Below are 21829 nucleotides of genomic sequence, written 5' to 3' on the forward strand. Positions count from 1 at the left end.
TGATAGCATTTTATAGCAATAAAGGAAATAAAAAACCCCGCCATCCGTTAGAGATAAAAAAAGACTTTGAACTTCTTTAATCTTCCTGCCCAGGCACAAACCATCCTCTCCCCATTACTTTTATTATTTACCTAGGGTGGCTTTTGACATACACATCTCTTCATGCTCCATCCAGGCAAACACACGGTGTATTGTCGCAGTTGAAGAACACATCCCAGCCAGGTGAAAGCATTTGAAGAGTACTGTATGTTGGGAGCAAGTCTAGCGAAGAATCATGCAGTCTGGGAAGAATTCCGTGGGCCACACAGAGAGGCCTGGGCAGCTACATTTGACATCTAGGTATGTGGTTTCTTCACTTCTGCCTTATTGCAATGGTGCTGCGAGTGATAGTTCTGAAAGTGGTGGGGAGGCTTAAATGCATATAACCATCAACTTTTCTGTCTGCCTTCTGCCCACCCCCCTGCTTTGCTTGGCAAAAGGCTCTGCACTAAATATCTTTGTTTTATTGACATATGACAGTTCTTTAATAATTGACAAATTTAATATCTGTCACAGCAATAGTGTCAGTGCGTCAACCTTTTAGGGGTGACTACCTGTCTCAAGACATATAGCAACATGCCGAGATTGCCTTGATGAGTGAACAGTTTGCTGAAAGGTCACCATGCAATTATGCTGGGACCTAAACCTTTCCTACGATGATGGTGGTGGGGTGGGGAAGATTGGCAACTTTCCCACTCCAAAGAGGTGGTGGGTACTTTATTTCAAGCTAAGAGCAGGATAAAAGGATATATTTTTTTTGAGTCTATCCATCTATCTATCTTTGCACAGATATAGCACAATTATGAGATACTGGCTCTGTAACAGGAAACCTTTCTTTTCTTTCATAAATGTTTCTCAACTGTCACAGGGTTGTAATTCAGAAAATGTGTATCTTTCCTACTGGAAGAGATAGGAAATAAATTGTGTGAACCAGAGAAGTGGTGCATTATCCACTTGGCCAGGGATAATCCAGCAACTTCTGGGAAACTATTGGGTTTGATGACTGCCAATATCCCTGTCCATGACTCTGCTCTAAACTCTGATTAGTTGGACCTTCACCTCTGCTCCAATCCCCCCCCCCAAAAAAAAACCCCCACCAGCACTGCTGCCTTTGCTTCTCCGGTGAGCCTTAACCATGTTGTAGATATTCTGGGTGTTATTTGCCATTCAGAGAATTAAGCATTCGGTAAGTGAACATTCGGTTCGAATCCCCGCAACAGGGTGAGCTCCCGTTGCTCGGTCCCTGCTCCTGCCAACCTAGCAGTTCAAAAGCAAGCCAAGTGCAAGTAGATAAATAGGTACCGCTCCTGTGGGAAGGTAAACAGCATTTTCATGCGCTGCGTGGTTCACCAAAAGCGGCTTGGTCATGCTGGCCACATGACCCGGAAGCTGTACCCTGGCTCCCTCGGCCAATAGAGTGAGATGAGCACCACAACCCCAGAGTTGTCCACGACTCGACCTAAAGGTCAGGGGTCCCATTACCTTTTTAAAGTGACTTGGAGGGACATGGGTGGCGCTGTGGTCTAAACCACTGAGCCTTGGGCTTGCCGATCAAAAGGTCGGTGGTTCGAATTCCCGCAACAGGGTGAGTTCACATTGCTCGGTACCAGCTTGAAAGCATGCCAAAAAGTGCAAGTAGATAAATAGGTACTGGTCCGGCAGGAAGGTCAATAGTGTTTCCATGCGCTGCTCTGGTGTCGGTGTTCCATCGCGCCAGAAGCAGCTTAGTCGTTCTGGCCACATGACCCGAAAAGCTGTCTGCAGACAAACGCCAGCTCATTTGGCCTGTAAAGCGAGATGATCACCGCAACCCCAAGGTCATCCATGACTGGTCTTAACTGTCAGGGGTCCCTTTACCTCTAAGTGACTTGGAACTTTTGTAGTTCACCAGCTCTGACCATTAGATTGCATATACCCTGCCCTAGGTTTAGTCATCTTGTTGCCATACTTGTATATTGCTTTTTGAGTGCAATGGGGTTATCACGATTAATTTTAAGCTGACAAATAATTGCAAAAATATTGCCAGCAAGGTAAGCGGCAAAGGAGCTGTGGTAGCATTAACACTCCAAAATGGTGAGATGAAAACAAATGGAAGAAATCCAGTAGAAGAAATAGGCTCTACTTAGAAAGGGAGTCAGGGGACACAACATCAGCTCAGGAGGGGCCACCACAGTTTGAGGGGCCACCACTGAAAAGGAGACGAAACGAGGAAACTGTAAATCAAGAGGTAGGGAACCCAAATGTGCACCTCCAAGCCTCTGTATCCTCTGGTCCTCAGGATTCTCTCGAGGCCTCATGCCCTCCCTAGTCACACCTCCTACTGGCCCTGTCTTGCATTCTCCTTAAGTGCTTCTGCCTGCCTGAAACATACCCTTGATTTCTGACAATGCCTTTTGCTTTCCTAGGTGGATAATAGAGAGAGGAGTGTCAGTGGGTGTAGGAAGCAGTCTGCTGTACAAAGGTAGAATTTGCATTAATTGTGCCACCCTAGCCCTGCCCACCACAGGCATGTAATCCCGGAAGGGAATGTGGTCTTTGTGCTGAAATGGGTTTCTGCGGTGTTGATGTAAAGCAGGTGCACCAATTCTAGGGGTGTCTTCAGCCCCCCTGCCAATGTCTCTTGGAACAGAGCAGAGCCCCCCCCCCAGTCAGCTTCCTCCTTGTGGTGGTGAAAGAACAACTGCCCTGCCCTTCCTTGCACTGTCTCCCAACGGGTCACTGCCTCTACAGTGTCTCCCAGTCCAGCCTCCAGTGCAAGTTGAGTGGGGACTACAAATCCTATCATGCCTTGGTGCTGTCTGGTCCCTCCACCAAGCTCACTTTGTCTGCAGGGTCAGCTGCAATGAGGTTGAAAGCCAGCAGCTGAGCACAACACCATGCCATGCGGCCAGGCTCCATGCTCAACTTCTTTCTGATGCTACAGTCATGCATGCGACTGCGTCTCATCAAACATGTGTGACATGTGATGATCACCTTTGATGACACCATTAGACATATCAGGAGAATATGCAAAATCTTCTCAACCCATTTGACTGATACTGACATAAATTTATGCTGCATGCTGTGGGCTCCATTCAGACACAGGGTTTATTGTATTAGTTTTACTGGTTATAAACCTAGCACTCCAGTCCCAATTTCTAACATTCCTTTTACACTGTATTACCTGTTGCATTATGCAACTGTGGTTTATTATTTATTTATTTATTTACATAATGCCGTGATAAATTTTAAATGGTAGGAAAGACCTGTATGCTGGAATATCACCACAAATTTCACCACATCAATTTATAATGCAAACCCATGATTTTCTGGGTTAACAAGGTTGCAAACAGATATTTTCCTGGAAGTAACAAAAGAAACAAATGCTAAAGGTCTGCTGGGATTCCTCTACTTTTCTTAAGGTGCCGTTTACATTGTGTGAAAAATCACACAAAGTGCGGAAATTATCAGGTAGAGAGACATCAGGAAAATGGAACAAAGTGTTGTCTGTGTGCAGCCAGTCACCTCTCCCCACATATTTGAATACTAAAGCCGCATTAACTGACTTGCTCTGCAGGTTGTGAAGCTTGATGCAATAAAGTCCATAATGGTTATTGTAATCAGCTATTTCACTCAGTATAACTAAATGTTCTTCAAAATTGATCAGGTAAAAAGACAAAACAAACAGCTCTGGAGTGATATCAAAGACCCATCAATTACCTGCTAATTCCTTCTCAAGGACATGGAAGAACAAAGCATAGTAAATGTCAGCTATTTGCGTACTTTGCAGTGCTGATTTATTTAAAAGTGTTATTTCCCCCATTTTTGCAATAGCTTGTTCTCTGTTTCGGGACAGGTCAGCTGCATGCTTTTAGTTTTTTGTTAAATGGTTAGCTTTTGAAATGTCTTTGTGTATGAGCATGGTGGGTGGGTGAAAAGGGGAGATGTCTATTTTTGCACTTTAATTCCCCATCCTCCCTTAGAGCTTTTCTCCCTTGTTGTATTTATGGCCAAAACAGACATGGAGGCTTTTTAAAAGGAAAAAGGAAATTTCCCAAACCCTAAACCCTAAACCAGAGCTTTCCAAACTGTGTGTCATTACACATTAGTGTGTCAGCTGCAGTGTGTAGGTGTGTCACGCAAAGGCTCCCCACGCTCCTCCTGGGGCTGGAAAGGGGTTCGTTTAACCTCTGGTTTGCTAGTAAAACAGAATTACTGTGTTGCAAAATGATGCATGTCTAAAAGGTGTGTCACCAACATGAAAAGTTTGGAAAGCTATGCCCTAAACCTTAAAATGGCCAGTTCTCCCCATGCTGCTTTCAATCAATAGGCCTCATCCCACACCAACATGCAAATATCTTTGCTAGTCCCCATCCACCCGCCATCTTTCTTAGTCAAGGGTGTGGCCTGGGCTGTTAGCTTCCTACACCTTAATCAAAGTTTTGTCCCTGTAAGGTGCTACTAGAACCCCCCCCCCCCAAAAAAAAAGATGTTAAGAACACAGGAAGATACCTTATAACATTTCGGGCCATTAGGACATCTAGCTTAGGACCATTTGTGCTGATGAGCAGTAACTCTTCAGCAATTCAAGCAGAGATCTTTCCCAGCCCTACCTAGAAATGCCAGGAATTGGAACAGGTATCTGTTTTTTGCTGCAAAGCTTGTACTCTATCCATACTCTCTCCACTGGAGGAACTGCAGCTTTGGGAAGAAGATTGATAGCAAGTGGAGAATCGATACTGGGAAAAGGGTTAAAGCCTACCTTCCTAATACAATTCCCTCTGCAGCTGTTTTTAAATAAATATGTATCAGAAGTTCTAATGCTGTACGTTTGGGCTTTAGGGATGGAGGAGAAATTCGATTCATTTCACATTTAAAGGCAAATCTACCTAATTCACACTTTCCAAACAATGCACAAACCAAACAGATATTTTCTTCAAAATTTCCACTTGCCTGAATTGTACAATGTAGTTCTTCAGCCAAGCAACATGCACAAAAATAAATAAACTAGGGTAAAGTGTGCATAAATTAGTGAAACCAACATTGGAGCCAGTGTGGTGTAGTGGTTAAGAGTGGTGGACTCGTAATCTGGTGAACCGGGCTCATGTCCCCACTCCTCCACTTGCAGCTGCTGGGTGACCTTGGGCTAGTCACACTTCTCTGAAGTCTCTCAGCCCCACTCACCTCACAGAGTGTTTGTTGTGGGGGAAGAAGGGAAAGGAGAATGTTAGCCGCTTTGAGACTCCTTCAGATAGTGATAAAGCGGGATATAAAATGCAAACTCTTCTCTTCTTCTTCTAAAGGAAACTGTTTTACAAAGAAGTGCAAAATTGCATCCAAAAATATGATATTGAGAGAAATTGGTACTAAAATATTGACAAAATACAGATTTTTATGAAGACTTAAGATAAAACTTTGTGAACTGTTATGGAAATTAAACTTAGTATTGGAAAAATGAGAAATGGAGAAATATCGAAAGATTCAACCATCTCTAGTCCCTAATCTAGTTTTGCTTTCAGCCTCCTTCCCATTCAGCTACAACTGCCTGATGCAAACATGGCCACAACATCTCAGTTTGCCCTTTGCTGGCATAACATGGAACAAGGATTTTTTAATTGTATAAAACAAGATTGGGAAGGGATTTATTCAGATAGGTCTATTACAAATAAAATCTTTGTATACAGAACTGCAGATATAGTCAGAAATCTTGAAGCTTTTTAACTCCCTGGGACACCTGCCATTTCATCATCACAATCATAAATCAAGGTGTGAATTTGAGCAAGAAAAATAACTTGATAGTGGCAGGTGGCACTTAATCTATAGCAGATTAAAAAGTAAAGTTTTATAGAAACTTTTGTGGAATGATGGCACTTTCATGAAGCATTCCTCATTTTGTTCTCACAGATACATTCCTGCGAAATGATTGGCAACAATCTTTGAACACAGATTCCTTGATGCAATGCCTGTCTAAACCATACTGAATTCCTTTGAGTGACTAGGGAACCAAGACAGTCATTTAGCATGATATCCCTTGGCTGCATTTGCTAAGCTGTGCTCGGTTCGTTATTATTTCTCAAAACCACCCTCCTCCCCAAGTACATGTGCACAGAAACAACCTTTGTCAAATTGCACACAGACTAGGTGACATATTTTAGGCCAGTTTCTCTCTCTCCTCTGTATTTCTTACATTCTTAGAAGAGGAGAATGGTAATGCAACATTTGAAATAATAAAACTGTCATTAAATCTCAAGAGACACCCCCCCAGCCTGTGCAATAAATTCTTTGCATTTTTTAAACGATTGCTTTATTCTCTATCTCACAAGTTTTCACAGTGAATAAAAGTAATATATTTTTGCATGCCACCCCAGTTTCTGAGTGATGCAAGGTTCTAGGGGTAACCCACAATTCGGTTTCCTTGGAATGAGAGACAGTGGAGACAGTGTTTTTAAGCAGAGGCTGAATGGCCATCTCTTATGGATGTGTCATTTGAAATTCCAGCATTGAACTAGATGACTCTTAGGGTGTCTTCCAACTATACAATTCTAGGGGCTCACAATATTAACCCCCCCCCAAGAGGGCCTTGCTTCTCCCATAGCCAAAGCTTTGGATTCCAGGAGACATCAGGCATGTCTCTCCCTACAGGCTTCAGCCTGCTGCCTCCAGCTTCTGACTTCTACCTCACACACCTCAACTCTGGCTTTTGTCTTTCTAACTACCAGGCAGTTGGGAGATAGGGGGCATCCATTTGCCTTCCTGCCAACCTAGCAGTTCAAAAGCACATCAAAGTGCAAATAGATAAATAGGTACCGCTCCGGCGGGAAGGTAAACGGCGTTTCCATGTGCTGCTCTGGTTCACCAGAAGCGGCTTCGTCATGCTGGCCACATGACCCAGAAGCTGTACACCGGCTCCCTCAGCCAGTAAAGCAAGATGAGCACTGCAACCCCAGAGTCGTTCGCAACTGGACCTAATGGTCAGGGGTCCCTTTACCTTTACCTTATTTGCCTTCTGGTGTGGAGCCACTTCCTTTGTTAGCTTAACTACCCATAGTTAGGCCATTACCTCACTGGGAAGCTGGATCCCAGAATTAGAAGGAACTCAGATGTGCAGCCTACCCTACCCTCCAAAAAACCCCTCACAATATATTTTAAGGGGGATGACGCTTGTTGGTGGAGATAGGCAGGTTCACTTGATGCCAGAGTAATTAGAACAGGGGCAGTCCATAGTTCCCTCCATATGTCGCTTGACTCCAACTCCCATCAGCCCCAGACAGCACAGTCCATGCTCAGGGATTATGAGAGCTGTAGTCTAGCAACATCTGGAGGGCACCATATTAGCTACCACAGAACTAGAAAGCCCCTTAAGAAGATTCAGTAAAAATCACTATGCTGAAAGAGAGAGACAGAGACAGAGACAGAAGAGGGTGTCTGAAAAAGAGAGAAGGGGTGGTACAAACACACAGAGGGATACAGGGGTGCCCACCCATCATTGACGTGTGGCCCCTAAGAACATAAGTAAGCCTTGCTGGAGCAGACCAGAGGGCCACGTAATTCAGCATCCTATTCTCACACTGGCCAACCAAGTTCCAATGGGAATCCCACAAAGGAAGAGAAAATGGTGAACACTCAGATGCATTAAGGTGTTGAAAGGAGTCTTACTAGTTGGAGGAGACATGCGTAAGGAGGAGGCACTGCTTAGGTCGAGATGTTTTCATTGTCCTTGGTGGTTACTGGCTTGTGTTTGATGAAACTTAAAGAGGTTCTTGGTGCTTAAATTAAAGACAAGATGCATTATTGATCTAATGCTTGGACCTGGGGTCAGATCATCTGTCCAAGGTGGACTGCAGAAAAGAAATGCCATAGGTTACCAGTTGTACTCCAGTATTTTGTGAGAAGGGAATAAGAGTTATTAGAACTTGGGGGTCATCTGTCGCAATGGGTTGACAGTAGATTCAGGACAGGCAAAAGAAAACACTTCATCACGTAATACATAATAAATGTATGTAATTTGCTACACAAAGATGTCATGGTGACCACTGGCTTTCATTACTTAAAAAGGTGATATGATAAATTAATGGAAAATAGGTCTATCCGTGGCCATGGTAGTTCGTTTTTTCAAAAAGCTAAAAATTGTTTACTTACAAAATCTTCAGATATCAGATTTATGTGCTGTCCCATACAGCATTCAGAAAACGCAGGCAACAAAATTTAGGTTAGCTTCAAAACCATGAACATTCCTAAATTATTTGGTATAAGAACACAAGGATGGCTGTGTAAAAAAAGAAAAACCGTGTGGTTTGAGCTTGGAGCAACCAGCTGAGACTTCCTTACATGCTGAAGTTCACATGGTAGACAGTAGAAGTAACTTTTCCCCAATGTGAGCAGGAGTGACTTAGCTAAGCCTGGCAGATCATTTTACTCTATGGCATTAACCATTTCATGCATTGATTAGACTTAAGCATATTGCTTATATGAGACTAGTTATTCCACATCTTTGAGATGGCCTCCTTCCCTATGGTAGCACAACTAAACCTCTAGGTCAGAGGCAGTGTATCTCTGAGTGCTTTTTGCTGAGGGATGAACAATGGGTGAGGGCTGTTGCCTTCATTTTCTGCTTGCGGGCGTCTCTGTTGGGTTGCAATGGTTGGAAACTGGGTGCTGGGTTAGATGGACGTTTGGTTGCATCCAGCAGAGCTCATCTTGCCAGGCTCCTTTTTAAAACATCTATATAACAGAGTTCTAGAAACAGTGGCAACTAATTTGATCCCTTCTCCCTTCAAAGAGGCTCTTAAATTTGATACTCATGAATAAAGCAGTGGAGGAGCTGACATTTTGGTCTGATTAACAGTCTAAGGGTGTTGTAAATGAACTAGAAGAGCACCATTGTTTGGTTACTGACCTCTTTATATGCATTCTTTATGAGCTGTGATCTCATAAGCTGGTGGCTTTTGTTTCCCATTGCTTTCCTCTGGGCAGACAACATTTATGGCAACTTTGCTTCAGTTTGGTAAGGGATTTCTTATCCATCTACACCCCCCCCTTTTTTTTTTGCATCTGCCTTCTTTGGATGGTTGTATTTACTGCCACATCACAGTGAACGTCTTATAGATTTTCCTGTATAGAGAAGAATTATTTGCTCCCTGAGGGAGAAAATATAATTCCTGGTGCCTTTAACTGAGAAGGCTTAAGTTCAGCCAGCCTGATCCATTCAGTTACTTGTGAATGAAGAATTTATTCTATAAAAAAAGAGAACAAGAGCCTGGTCCATATGATGCTGGCTGAGGGTCAAAGATTACCTTCCAGACATCCATGTGAACAATAACTGTGTCTGTACTGACTGGAAGCAATTTGTTTATTAAAATAATGTGGTCTTCAATGGATGGGTACAAAAGGTAAGGATCTGGCTTCCTGGCCAAATCCAGTTCTCTGATCTACAGTATATGATCACACAACCTCATCATTTTGCAGGGGATGGGAAGGAGAAAAGGCATTCTGTCCTCCTCCCAGGGATGTAAATAAGTAACCAATTAAGCAACACCCAGTCCGTCAGCTAAGTATGTGTGCTGTGGCTGGTTTGCTCCTGGCACAAATTTCACACATCCCACGTTGTTGGCATCTGTCTTGAGAGATAATGGAAGGCACCTCTTGGGGATGAAGTCAAACTGCTGTGTTAGCAGTACTGAAGTGGCCTCCCCAGGGTGCAAGCCTGGGCGGTGTGTATGGCTTTCCTGGGCTGCCCAGATGACAAGATCGCCCTCTTGGCCTCATTGATGTGGCCCAAAGGACAGCAGAACAAAACAAAAACTCTTATAAGTTGTGGTGGTGGGGTGACTAAATCAGTTGTGATTTCATTTTATTGTTTTGGCAGCTGTGTATGTGAGACAAGCACAGGAGCCCTGAGAGCGCGAAAAGTTGGCAACTCATTTCTGCGTCCCAAGCTGCCCTACCTACCCCCAACTTCCTGGGGCTGCTCCCGTCCCCTAGAAAATGCCTCTTTCCCCTCATTCGCCATGTCCGCTTGTGACATCACGGGCAGTTGGTAGATGTTTGTTTGTAACATCATAGGCAGTCTGTAGCCAACAACAACAGCTGAGGCAACATCTGCACAAACCCAACCCCAAGGCCTCACAATTCTGGGGGCACCTCTGCAGTCATTTCTTTAAAATACTTTTATTTCAAAATAAATAATTTAGACAGGAATTTATTTCTTGGGGGGGGGGGGGGACCAGCAGCTGGCTTGCTTAAGCCATGCAGTTCTCTTCTTGACTTTTGCAGTTGGTCTCTGAGAAAATCTCACCGGCTTCAGACATCCCTGTTTTTTTAAAAGAAATAAATAAAGCAAAGAAAGACATGACTGCTGAGGTGCCCTCACAATTCTGAGGCCTGGAAGGTCTATGCAGACATTTCACAAGTTGTTGCTGTTGCCTATAGACTTCCTGTGATGTCACAAATGAACATGGCAAATGAGCGGAAAGAAGAAGTTTCTAGGGGGTGGGAGAAGTTTAAGCACACCTTATAGAAAGGTGGAAATAATGTAACATGTAAAAAGGTAAAGGGACCCCTGACCGTTAGGCCCAGTCATGACCGACTCTGGGGTTGCACGCTCATCTCGCTCTATAGGCCGAGGGAGACGGCATTTGTCTGCAGACAGTTTCCGGGTCATGTGGCCAGCATGACTAAGCCGCTTCTGGCAAACCAGAGCAGCACACGGAAATGCCGTTTACCTTCCCGCCGGAGCAGTACCTATTTATCTACTTGCACTTTGACGTGCTTTCGAACTGCTAGGTTGGCAGGAGCAGGGACCAAGCAACGGGAGCTCACCCCATCACGGGGATTTGAACCGCCGGCCTTCTGATCGGCAAGTCCGTGGCTCTGTGGTTTAACCTACAGCACCACCCGCGTCCCTAATGTAACATGTAGTTTGCTCCTAATACCCCTGCCTACATGGGTAAAGTGGGGTGGAGGGGAAAGGACATATTTTTGCTGTTGAAGTGACTGGTCAAAGCAGGTTAATTTGGGAAAGCAAATTGCTATTGAAGTACTTGTTAGTGCTGCACCAAGAAAACACTCAACTCCATCATGGGAAAGGTTGCTGAAGATCCAAAGCAGCACAATCGAATACAGCAATAATAGGCAATTTTCAAAATACAGAGATTTGTAATGGGAGAAAGCAGAGAGCATATAAAACAGTTTAAGTAGCAGCGCCCACCACATCAGCTATAATTTACTTATAAAGCATAGTGCAACAGCTAGACATTACAAACAGCATACCACATCAGTTCGATGTTAATTCAACTATTTACAACCACATTCCTGGCCACTTAGTCAATACCTGAATTCCTAATTCAGTTGTTTCTCTCTTATCCAATGCTGATTTACTGCGCTACCATACATTTGTTTCTGGTTGCTGACCCCCAAGTTTTTTACCTGGAATTGAGTTTCTGAAAGGGCCTAAATTGTCACACCCCTTTTGAGGGGTGTAGTGTCCATTTGGACTGGTGTGGTGGAAGGCAACGAGGCCAACTGTAGATGGAGGCAGAGGGAGAGGCAGAGGCAGAGCTAAGGACAACAAAGTCAACTAACTCTAATCTTGCTTCCATCCTCCTTCCTGTTGGGTTCTACATGGGCACATCTGAGACTAAAGAGGAGGAGGAAGCTGGCAGCCACTGCTGGAACCTAAACTGGTGGTAAGTAAGAAGGCAGGTAGATGCAGACTGACTGAAGGGAGACCAAGGTTGATGGTGCAGTGCCCCATTTGCCCTAAGGAAGTACCGTATTTTTCACACCGTAAGACGACGCACCTGACCATAGGACTCACCTAGTTTTTAGAGGGGGAATGCAAGGGGGAAAAATATTCTTTAAAGGGAGGGCTGAGCAGAGCCTGTATGCATCCAAGGCTCTGCTCAGCGCTCCCTTTCACGAGCCGCGTGGAGCATGTGTGCAGTGCTTGCAGGCTTTTCCCTGAGGAGGGAGAAGGGCAGTCCGTCACTGATGGCCTGCCCTTCTCCCTCCTCGGGGAAAAGCCCCCAAGAGCTCCGCACGGCTCTTGGGGGCTTTTTCGGGAGGTGGGGGAAGGGACAGAGGGGCTAAGCCAGAAGCTAGAACAGCAAGCGGGAGCGCTGTGCAGCACTCCCTCTTGCTATTCTGGCTTCTGGGATAGCCACACGAAGCCTGCTCAGGGCAGCGGGTTGAAGGCTCCCCGTGCCCTGAAGAGTCTTCACGCGGCTAAGCTAGAAGCTAGAACAGCAAGAGAGAGTGCTGCGTAGCGATCCCTCTCACTGTTCTGGCTTCTGGGATAGCCATGCAGCCTGCATTCACTCCATAAGACGCACACACATTTCCCCTTACTTTTTAGGAGGGAAAAAGTGCGTCTTATAGAGCGAAAAATACAGTAACCTCCATTGCTGCTTTTATTAAATTTTAGCAGCAACGCTCAGGGAAAGTTCCAATCCCCTTAGCCCAATTTTTTCATAGATGCTTCTCTTTTAGGGGAGCATTTGCAAAGCCAGGATGGGACCCACTCAAAGACAAGCCCACTGGTTCCATAAAGTCTAGAGCCACTTTGCCTATTATACAAAGTGCACCTCAGATGTTTGAAGTGTGCATTTCAAAATGGAGCATGTGAATGCAAGCAGTACCAGTTTACAAGCAATAGTACTGTTGGGAGTGGACATCAGTCAGTCTTAGTTTCTCGCGGTCCCGGCCCCCCTCCCCCGCCCCATGTTAAATTTCATTTCTGCTTCAGCTTGTGATTTATTATTTATTTTAAACGAAGTCCTTGTACAAATTCAGCAGCATTTTAATGGGCATTAATCCATCCATACACAGCTTTGTTTGCAGTTTTCCATAAGTTGCATACTCACAATTTCCTCAAATATAATGCTCACAGGTGTGCTATTTTCAATTATCTCTGCATTGCTGCTTCTGCTGAACTGCAACATCACAACATTTGCAAAGATGCGGATTTCAAATGTTAGCTTCTTGAGCTTGTATATTGTTTTAGTTAGTTAGGATTTAGTTAGTTAGTTAGTTAGTTAGTTAGGATTTAGTTCACATGAGCAAAGTGAACCAAATTTAACCCCCATTTGTAAATACCATGCTCAGAGACAATGCTTTCTGAGACCTAGGTTTGTTTGTTTTTACGGATTTTGATCGTTAAAAATCAAGTCCCTTAGACCTACTGCATATAAACAGTAGATGAAACATGGAAGAAAAATCCTGCTCCACATAGCAAAGAAAGTTCTTGTCATATTTATATAATAGTGACTGCAGCAGCAGCATCATTACAGCTCCATATCACTACTGTGCTATGCCCCCAACTGGGAAAATGGTGGAGGAGTGTGGCTGACTGTGCTGCAGCTTGTCAATCAATCAAGAAATAGCAGAATGAGGTAACTACTGCCATTATTTCAGTCTGGTCCTAGGGGGACATGCCAGGCAACAGTGGAAATTGTGAGCTGATTAAATGGGACTTAATGGGCTACATTTCTCATTGTGGCTCACATTTGTTGCAAGCCTTTTAATTGTGTTAGGGAGCAGCTTCAACATCTAACAGATTGTAAGGATTGTTATTGTTTCACTAATTGGTGACAATCAAATGAAATGCAATGCAAGCGCGCAGCTCGCTTGGGTGCTCCTGGGTGACCCCAGAAGAGGTCCAGAGCTGGCAGAGTTAGTTTCTTTCGCCCAGGGGGATGGTTTCCAGATGCCCTTTCAGTGCTAAGCTGGAAAGATTGTTCATTAGGCCAGTCAGAGAACTAAATCAACTGTTGCGCCTCATACACAGTTGTTAAACATAGATGTTGTGCCTTTCAGATTATGTTCTGAAAGATAGCTGGAGGTTGGTAGGCTTTTGTGCGGTTGTCTCAGCTCACTGTAACCTCCAGAGAAATGCACTCCGTATAAATTCATCCACACTACACAGCTCACTCTATGAACCCATTTGCTGGAATCATGTACAAGTGTATTACTATAGCATATAACCATTTGGAAACTGTAACTGTGTTTTGTCATTCTTTCCCAGCAGTGACGGTGCTTCTGGGGACTGTGCATGCCTTCCTCCCCCATTATATCTCACAAGTGTCAAGGGCATACATTCCAACATCTCACTGATTAAAATTAGTGAGACACCTTTTGTGCTTGTAGCCATAGCTCAGTGGTAGAGTATTTACATTGCATGCAGAAGGTTCAGTCCCCAAAATCTGCAGGTAGGACTGGGATAGAACCCTGCCTGAAATTCTGGAGAGCCAGTACCAGTCAGTGTAGTGGTCTAACTCAGATTCCTATGTCCTTACTCTCCATATTGAGAAAGGATCTGTTTCTCAAATCCTCCATAATACACATTGGTTTTTGGCTGTTCCACATTATAGCTGTCTATGATTTTAAAATGTATGAGGATTTAGGCTTCAGTCCTCTGCACAGGGTGGGCACTCTATGACAGTCAACTTAATTTCATGCTTATTAGCAAGGAGGGGGAAATGGAAGGGTGTGGCACAAAAAGATATACAGGAGGCAGGGAAAGGAGAGAGGGAAGACATGGAAGGAGGGAGAGATATTCAGAAACTATTAAGAAATTATGACTCCCAAGCTCTTGCATATTATTTTTCATAGAACAGAGTTGCATTTCCCACCCTAGAATGTAGTTGCATCTTTAAAAATATATTCTCTGCAAGTCTTGTATACAGACATACTGTTATGCATGTCCTCCCCAATTATGTAAGCAATTGAAATACGAAAGCAGTCAAGACAAATGAGACATTTCCAGCAGGTCTACATTATACATACCCAGCTGCAAGCAACATCTTACTACTGTTAGGTGTCTCCCATCTTGACAGCTGGTGAAGCATTCGAGCCATTTGGAAGAGAGGAATGCACTTCTGGGGCCCAATTTGCTTGCTTAGATGCATAGGATGAGGAAACCTTAAAGCACATGGAAGCAATACAATTCCCTATGCTCTCTCTATGATTGATAAATCTAGAAAGTATTTACATTGCTGCATATGGTAGCTGAACCAAACCAATTCACAACACTGTCTCTCCCTAGTTTCAACCTGCAAAGAGTATTTATGACTCTTACTCTCTCTTGCAAACTCTTTGACCTATCATTGCATTACAAAGACTATGTCCATCAAACAGTGTCTAGCCCCTTCTTGGAGAACATGATGACCCACTAAGCTTATCAGAGTACTAGGTAAAGGTAAAGGTAACCCTGACCGTTAGGTCCAGTTGCGCACAACTCTGGGGTTGCGGCGCTCATCTCACTCTATAGGCCAAGGGAGCCGGCACTTGTCCACAGACAGCTTCCGGGTCATGTGGCCAGTATGACTAAGCCACTTCTGGCGAACCAGAGTTGCACACAGAAATGCTGTTTACCTTCCTGCAGGAGCAGTACCTATTTATCTACTTGCACTTTGATGTGCTTTCGAACTGCTAGGTGGGCAGGAGCTGGGACCGAGCAATGGGAGCTCACCCCGTCGCGGGGATTCGAACCGCTGACCTTCTGATCGGCAAGCCCTGGGCTCTGTGGTTTAGACCACAGCGCCACCTGCGTCCCCTTCAATCAATCAGCGTACTAGATCCTCCCATATTGATGAAGACACCCAACCTGATGACTATGTACTTCAGGAGTGGAAAACCTATGGCACTCCACTTCCCATCAGCCCCAGCCAATAGGCCCAATGGCTAGGGATGATGGAAGCTGTAATCCAGCAATGGCTGGGGACCACATGTACTTCATTCCTGATACACATTTTCTCACTCAGCTTCTAGTTCCATCACAATGGAAAGGCATCCTCATTGCAGCTGACTGATATTTATTTATTTGTGTGTGTGTGTGTGTGTGTGTGTGTGTGTGTATCCCAGTTCAATAATACTCTAACAAAGTACAACAATCCAATAAAACAAAGGCAGCTATGTTAGAGCAGACCACAATATAGTTTCAGCCATAGTTTTACGTCTTACTCAGAACAGAGAGCCAGAAAACTATATTAAAGCACCATGAAAATCAGAGATTAAAATAATAATACACATGGGTTAGAATGGTGCTTAAAGGCCTGGGGAATTATTATTTTTAAAAAAAACTTTGCTTGACACCAAAATGGGGAAGCGTCAGGAGAACATTCTCTGGTGAGATCATGCTGCAGCTGGGAGGCCACCACTGAAAACTCTATTTCCACAGTAGTCATTTTACATACTTCAGTTTGCAGGTACATTTGATGCTTGAAGAAGGGGCTGTGTCTTGAGCTGTGACAGGACCTCTTGACTGTGTGGATGGAGGATGGAGAGATGTGGAGGGGAAGAAACCTGGTTTGTGCATTGCTGGAATGTATCCTAGTGTACAAAGGCTCATTCAATGCTCTGGTCATGCAAAAATTTGCCTCTGGCCATGCCCACCACTGGCATGCAACTCCTAGAAGAATGCCCATATGGGAATGTGGCCCTGAAACAGTGATCCCACTCCTGCTTTATTGCCTGTCCTGTAAACCAGGATTGTCACCACTGAGAGTCCCTGAGTCCAGCAGCAGCAGCAGCTCCCAGCAACTTTGATTGTAATGCATTGACACCTGATGAATCCTCATACCTTGGGATAATATGCTGCCAAAAAGAGGAAGACTAAACCCTGCTCCAATAGGTAGATAGTGTTGACTTCAGGCATCCAACATGGTACCTTCATCTTTGAAAGCACATTTCCATCCCTCTTAAGTCTGCTCCAGCACACTGTTTGGGAATCACTGGCCTATTTCAGTCAAATTGTGTTCATCTCTCTGCTACTTTTTAGTTGCAAGACAGAAGGAATTTTATTAATATTACACAAAGTTTTGAATGATTTACTAGAACCCTGCACCCCAGCAGATGGTGTTACTTCACATGCTGCGTGCCAGCATCTCATAATGGCACTGTGACTTTAAGACCATTTGAGGTTATTCCTTGTAACATGTGGCAGCAGATTGAGCCAGCCAGGTGATCTTGCAAATCGTGTTTCTGCACCATAAAGTACCATAGTTTGGAAGCCATTTTCATAAAGCTAATGTCAGCAGAGAGAAGGCAGCAGCAGAGGTGGTAAATAAATGAATGATAGCTAAATTAGATGATGATAGACGATGTGGGAGTATGCGTGAAATCAAGATATATATGCTCATGGCTATGGTTTGGACTTATACTTTAAAAATAGCTTGACTGAGAGTGAAGCACACAGAGAGAAACAAACTTTTTTTTTCTTTTTTAATGGGTGGAACATTTTGTAAACCTCCTCAAGTCTCCTACTCAACCACCAAGTTTGTTGGCTTTTAACTGTGGACTCCCTTTATGCTGCAACCCTGGCTGGCATTTCAGAAATGGGCAAGATGAACAAAATGTCTACTGCTGTACACAACACACAAACAAACCCAGACTATTTAAGGGTGTGCTGGGATGAAGTGAAATTTGCTGCAATTTTTTCTTCTTTTTTTCTTTTTTTATATTTTTGTATTTCCTCTGAATTTTTAATAAATATTATTATATATATAAAAAGAAATTTGCTGCAAAAAGAGCAGACGGTCTCTTTTTTGACCTACAGCAGCACATGGAAAGGTTTTGTTGCATCCTCAAATCAAAGGCCCCCACAGATGCACATGACAGGTGGCCATCAACCACATCTACCTAAAAACCTCCAGTGAAAGAGAGTCCACCATAGAAACATAGTCAAGCATGGCTCTCATTCAAGTTTCTGCCACCTTCCAACCCAGCTCTCACACTCACCACTCTTCTATTGTCCTTCTCACTACCTGCCAGATGAGGGTGTGGGGCAATTTGCCCTCTGAAACAGAGGAGCTTCTTTTGTCAGACCAGTGACTATGTTTAGGTCCATTTACCAAGAAGCTAGTCTGGCTACTTCAAAAATTGAATACTCCATTAGGTTTTAAACCTGACTAACTCCCCCCCCCAACCCCCAAAGTCACAACAGTATTCATACAATCCCAACCATTGTCAAGAAAGATACAGATTCCAGGTTTGAGGTCCAGGAGCTTTCTGTTGGGACTTAAAACTCCACCAGCTGCTGCGGCTAGCACCATTCATCAGGTTACTTCATGGCTGAGTGGGGATTTGAACCCAAGCCTCCTACCTAGTTCATAGTCCAACACACTAACCCTCATACATTTGCCAAGGAGGCCATGCCAGCAGCCTCAGACCTTAGCTTGTGAGCTTTGGGCCAATAAGAACACAAGGAGCAAGGACTGACTCTGTGTCTCAGAGGCCTTCCAGATGATAAGCCATGAGGAGTTACTTTTATTATGTTTTCTGTTGCCACTCAGGATCTTCATTGTTGTCCCTTATCTTTCTCCTTTTCTCCAACCTGCACTGAATTTGTCAGTCTCTTTCAATGGAGGTTTCAAATCCAAATCTAGCTGATTATCAGTCCTGTAGAACAGGAGAAGAGGTGGGAAGACTTCAAATGTGTCACTTCCAGGGTTGTAAGAGGGCACCGTTTTTCATCCCCCAAGTATTAATTGCAAGCAGTATTGTTTCCATCCTGCTACAGTTCGTCTTTCACCAAAAGCTTCATTATTCACCTTGCTGCCTGCTGTGGTGAAATTACATAGCCATTATATTATCCCACCCAATTCATTTCAATGCAAGAGAAACACAATGCAAATGGTGAATATAGAATCAATTATTTATAATTTGTGTGCTGAAAGCACCACCAACAAATATCAATAACAGCTGATGAATTGATTTTCTTTGCAGACATGGGATGAATAAGTGAACATTGGCAATTTCCATTCCTGTTTACATTTTTTTCCCTATAATTCTCTAAAACCCAGGATCTACCAGCCAGAGCCAGGTGTCAAAGACATACCATTAGAATTAAAGAACAGGGTGCATCTGAGCACACTGCAAGTCTAGGAATTGGTTTTCAGTACCAGAACCGAATTGAACTTAGTCTTTTGACCCCTGTTCTGTGAAACAGCATTCATGCTGAGATACGACAGGCACCCACAACCTGCACTTTCTGGAAACAATTGAAGGTATTTTTGTTCTGACAAGATTTCCCAGCTGGACAAATAGGTCTCTGCCACGGGTGTCTGTTTTTTATTGTTTTTATGTTTATCTGCTGTTATTTCATGTATCATTGTTTTTAAGCTGCGTTTGCATTTTGTGCATTGCCTTGAGTCATGTGTGTGGAAGGCAATTAAATTAGTAGTAGTCGCAGTAGAAGTAGTAATAAAATGCAGCTCCTGCAAACTGGAAGCATCAGTGTTTTCCTTATATGTGAAAAAGTGACAAGCCTTTTACCAAAATATGATTGAAGTTTGGTAGAGCTGTCTGTCAGGGGGCCATGGGAAATTCCATCCTAGTTGGATCTGGGTTTCTGATCTCCAGTCAACCATCCCTGAGTTAGATTATATGCACACACACTCCAATTATGTTTATTATTTTCAACAGAATGCTTCCTGGTGGATTGTGTCCTTGCTCTATGCTTCAACCCCAATTTCCCAGTGCAGTCACCCATGTCTTAGATAGATTTCCCAGATCGCATTTAGTATATTTGTCTGTGCATTAGTGACTATTAAGTGGTTTCTCTTTAGGTAGAAGCTCTCTTCTTCTTCTTCTTCTTCTTCTTCTTCTTCTTCTTCTTCTTCTTTCTGGTTAGTTCACACAAGCCCTAGAAATAAATAAGGGACTGAGGTTTGTAAAGGAAGATGGAAAAGCTTGATTGGGTCTCCATCATTTTCTCACTGGCAATTTTCAGGTATTATTTCCTATTGCCAACCTGTCAATCAAAATGAATTCTTCTCTGTGATGCTGTTAGCTCCTGTGTATAAAAAGATTTTTGGATTAACAGGCAGGTCCCTAACAGTTGAAAGTGAGATTGCTTAATAAGATTTGCTGGTAAATACAGGGCTGTGGAACACTATTAAATAAACCACATGAGGATTATGGAGTAATTCACTTAGTGGAGGGCAGAATTTACTCTCTGGGATGAATCTATTTGGGGACAGATGTAAATATACTTTTGATGGGAGACCCTCTGGTCGCTTTCTGGGTCAGCAGGGACTAATCAATCTGTATACTCTCTTGTAAACTACATACAGCGAGATTTGCTTTCTCCAATGCATACAGGCTAGGGATTCTTCCCAAACTCTCAATTACTTGGTGTAGTTTCTATTATGAAACTGATTCCTGCCCTCCAGCACTCCCATTTTCCCCCCAGATTTTGTACAGAGCACTGTAACAGTAGTGGACCTTGCCATCTCAAATTTCAGCAGTGACCTGTGTGATGCCAAAATCCAGTGCTCCCTACCTCTCACTGTCCATTAGACGTCATAGTTGTGGTGCCTGCTGTGGTATCCCAGAAGCTCCACACTTGGTGCAACCAAACTGATCACGGTTGTGCTGATGCAATTGCACCATTGTGTTTCTGATTTCTGCACTCCTCCCAGCAGACATTCCTCATCTGGTTGGTGGTGTGGATACTGGACTGGTTGTCTGCAAGGTCATACCCATCTTTGCCTCTGGCTGCACCCTCCTCAAGCACATACAGCCCCCTGTTAAACATGGGGGAAAGGGGCCCTCAGACTGGAATGTAGCCTTTTGTACAAATGCTGGATTTACATGTATTGCTCCACCCACAAATTTCTTCTGACCATGCCCACTTTTGCCCCTGGCTGCACCTGCCACCAGCACCAACAGCTCCTTGGAAACTTAAATATGGGACAATGCAGCCTGCAAGCTAGAAAATATTCTTCACCCCTGTTCTACTCAAAAGAAAGTCCGGCTGAGTTATGCTCCCAGACATACACCCAGAGAGGGTACAGGATTGTACCCTTTGGCCACAGTCTTATACCGGCTCCCCTAGTAGTATTTCCTACTGAAGTCAACACGACTTACTGCTGAGTAGTACTGCACAATACATAGGATTGCACTGTGAGCCCCCCCCCGCCCCCCGCATTTCATATTACACTTATCTTCTCTCTGTGGCAGGTCTTATCACCATCAGTTTATCAGCCTCCCTTCCAAAGTAAGAACATTTCTTGTGAAGAAGAAAGCATTTTCTTTGCTGCCAAGATACGGAACGACTATCCTCCAAACTCCACTGAAGCCTCCTGTGTGGGAACTACAGGTAAGAAATCACTCATTCCATTTGATTACAGCCCATCTGCAACCCCCCAAAGAGCGGCACTGGCATCTTAGAATAAAGTTTATGAATCGTTCTGCAGAAGAGAAATCAGCCTTTTGAAACATATTTTGTGCCGGCGATGGCAGGCGAAAGACAGAAAGCTTCCTTTTGAAACCCTTAATAAAATATAAGTGTTGGATAACTGGCTACATGCTTTTCTCTTTGAGAAAGTTTCATATGCTCAGGGACTGAGTCCTGATAAGAAATATGAATGCATTTCAACATCAAAAACCTTGGAAGAAATGCAAAGCAGAAGAGAAAGACAGCTGGAGGTAGCTTGGAGGAGGAGAGGAGCTGACATCCATACAGATGACCTGCACAAAGCAATGTACACATCCTAGAAAACAGAGGCCCATAATGGGGGGGGGGGTCTGATGGGGGGAATTCAGGTGTATTTTTGCTTTTGGACATAGGATGGACAGGAAGATATAGGAACATAGGAAGCTGCCTTATATTGAGTTAGGCTATTTGTCCATTTAGTTCATGATTGTCTATGATGAGTGGCAGTGGCTCTGCAGAGTAGGTTTCAGAGTAGGTTATCTCCCAGTGGTACCTGAAAATACTAGGGATTGAATTTGGGACATTCTGCACTCAGAGTGGGTGCTCTGTGACTCAGCTATGCTGCCTAGAACCTGTCTGGAAGCTCCTTCAAATAGG

General features: G+C 43.8%; 1 long non-coding RNA gene across 1 annotated transcript; it reads left to right on the top strand.

Annotated features, from left to right (window-relative positions):
• Positions 1–140: 140 nt before the first annotated feature.
• Positions 141–21309, top strand: LOC310754392. Its single transcript, XR_014543793.1, has 3 exons — positions 141–339; positions 2445–2500; positions 20977–21309. It is a non-coding gene; the product is annotated as an uncharacterized lncRNA (long non-coding RNA).
• The last annotated feature ends 520 nt before the right edge of the window (positions 21310–21829 follow it).

Source organism: Podarcis filfolensis (assembly GCF_964270895.1).
Source record: "Podarcis filfolensis genome assembly, chromosome: Z".
NCBI lineage: Eukaryota > Metazoa > Chordata > Lepidosauria > Squamata > Lacertidae > Podarcis > Podarcis filfolensis.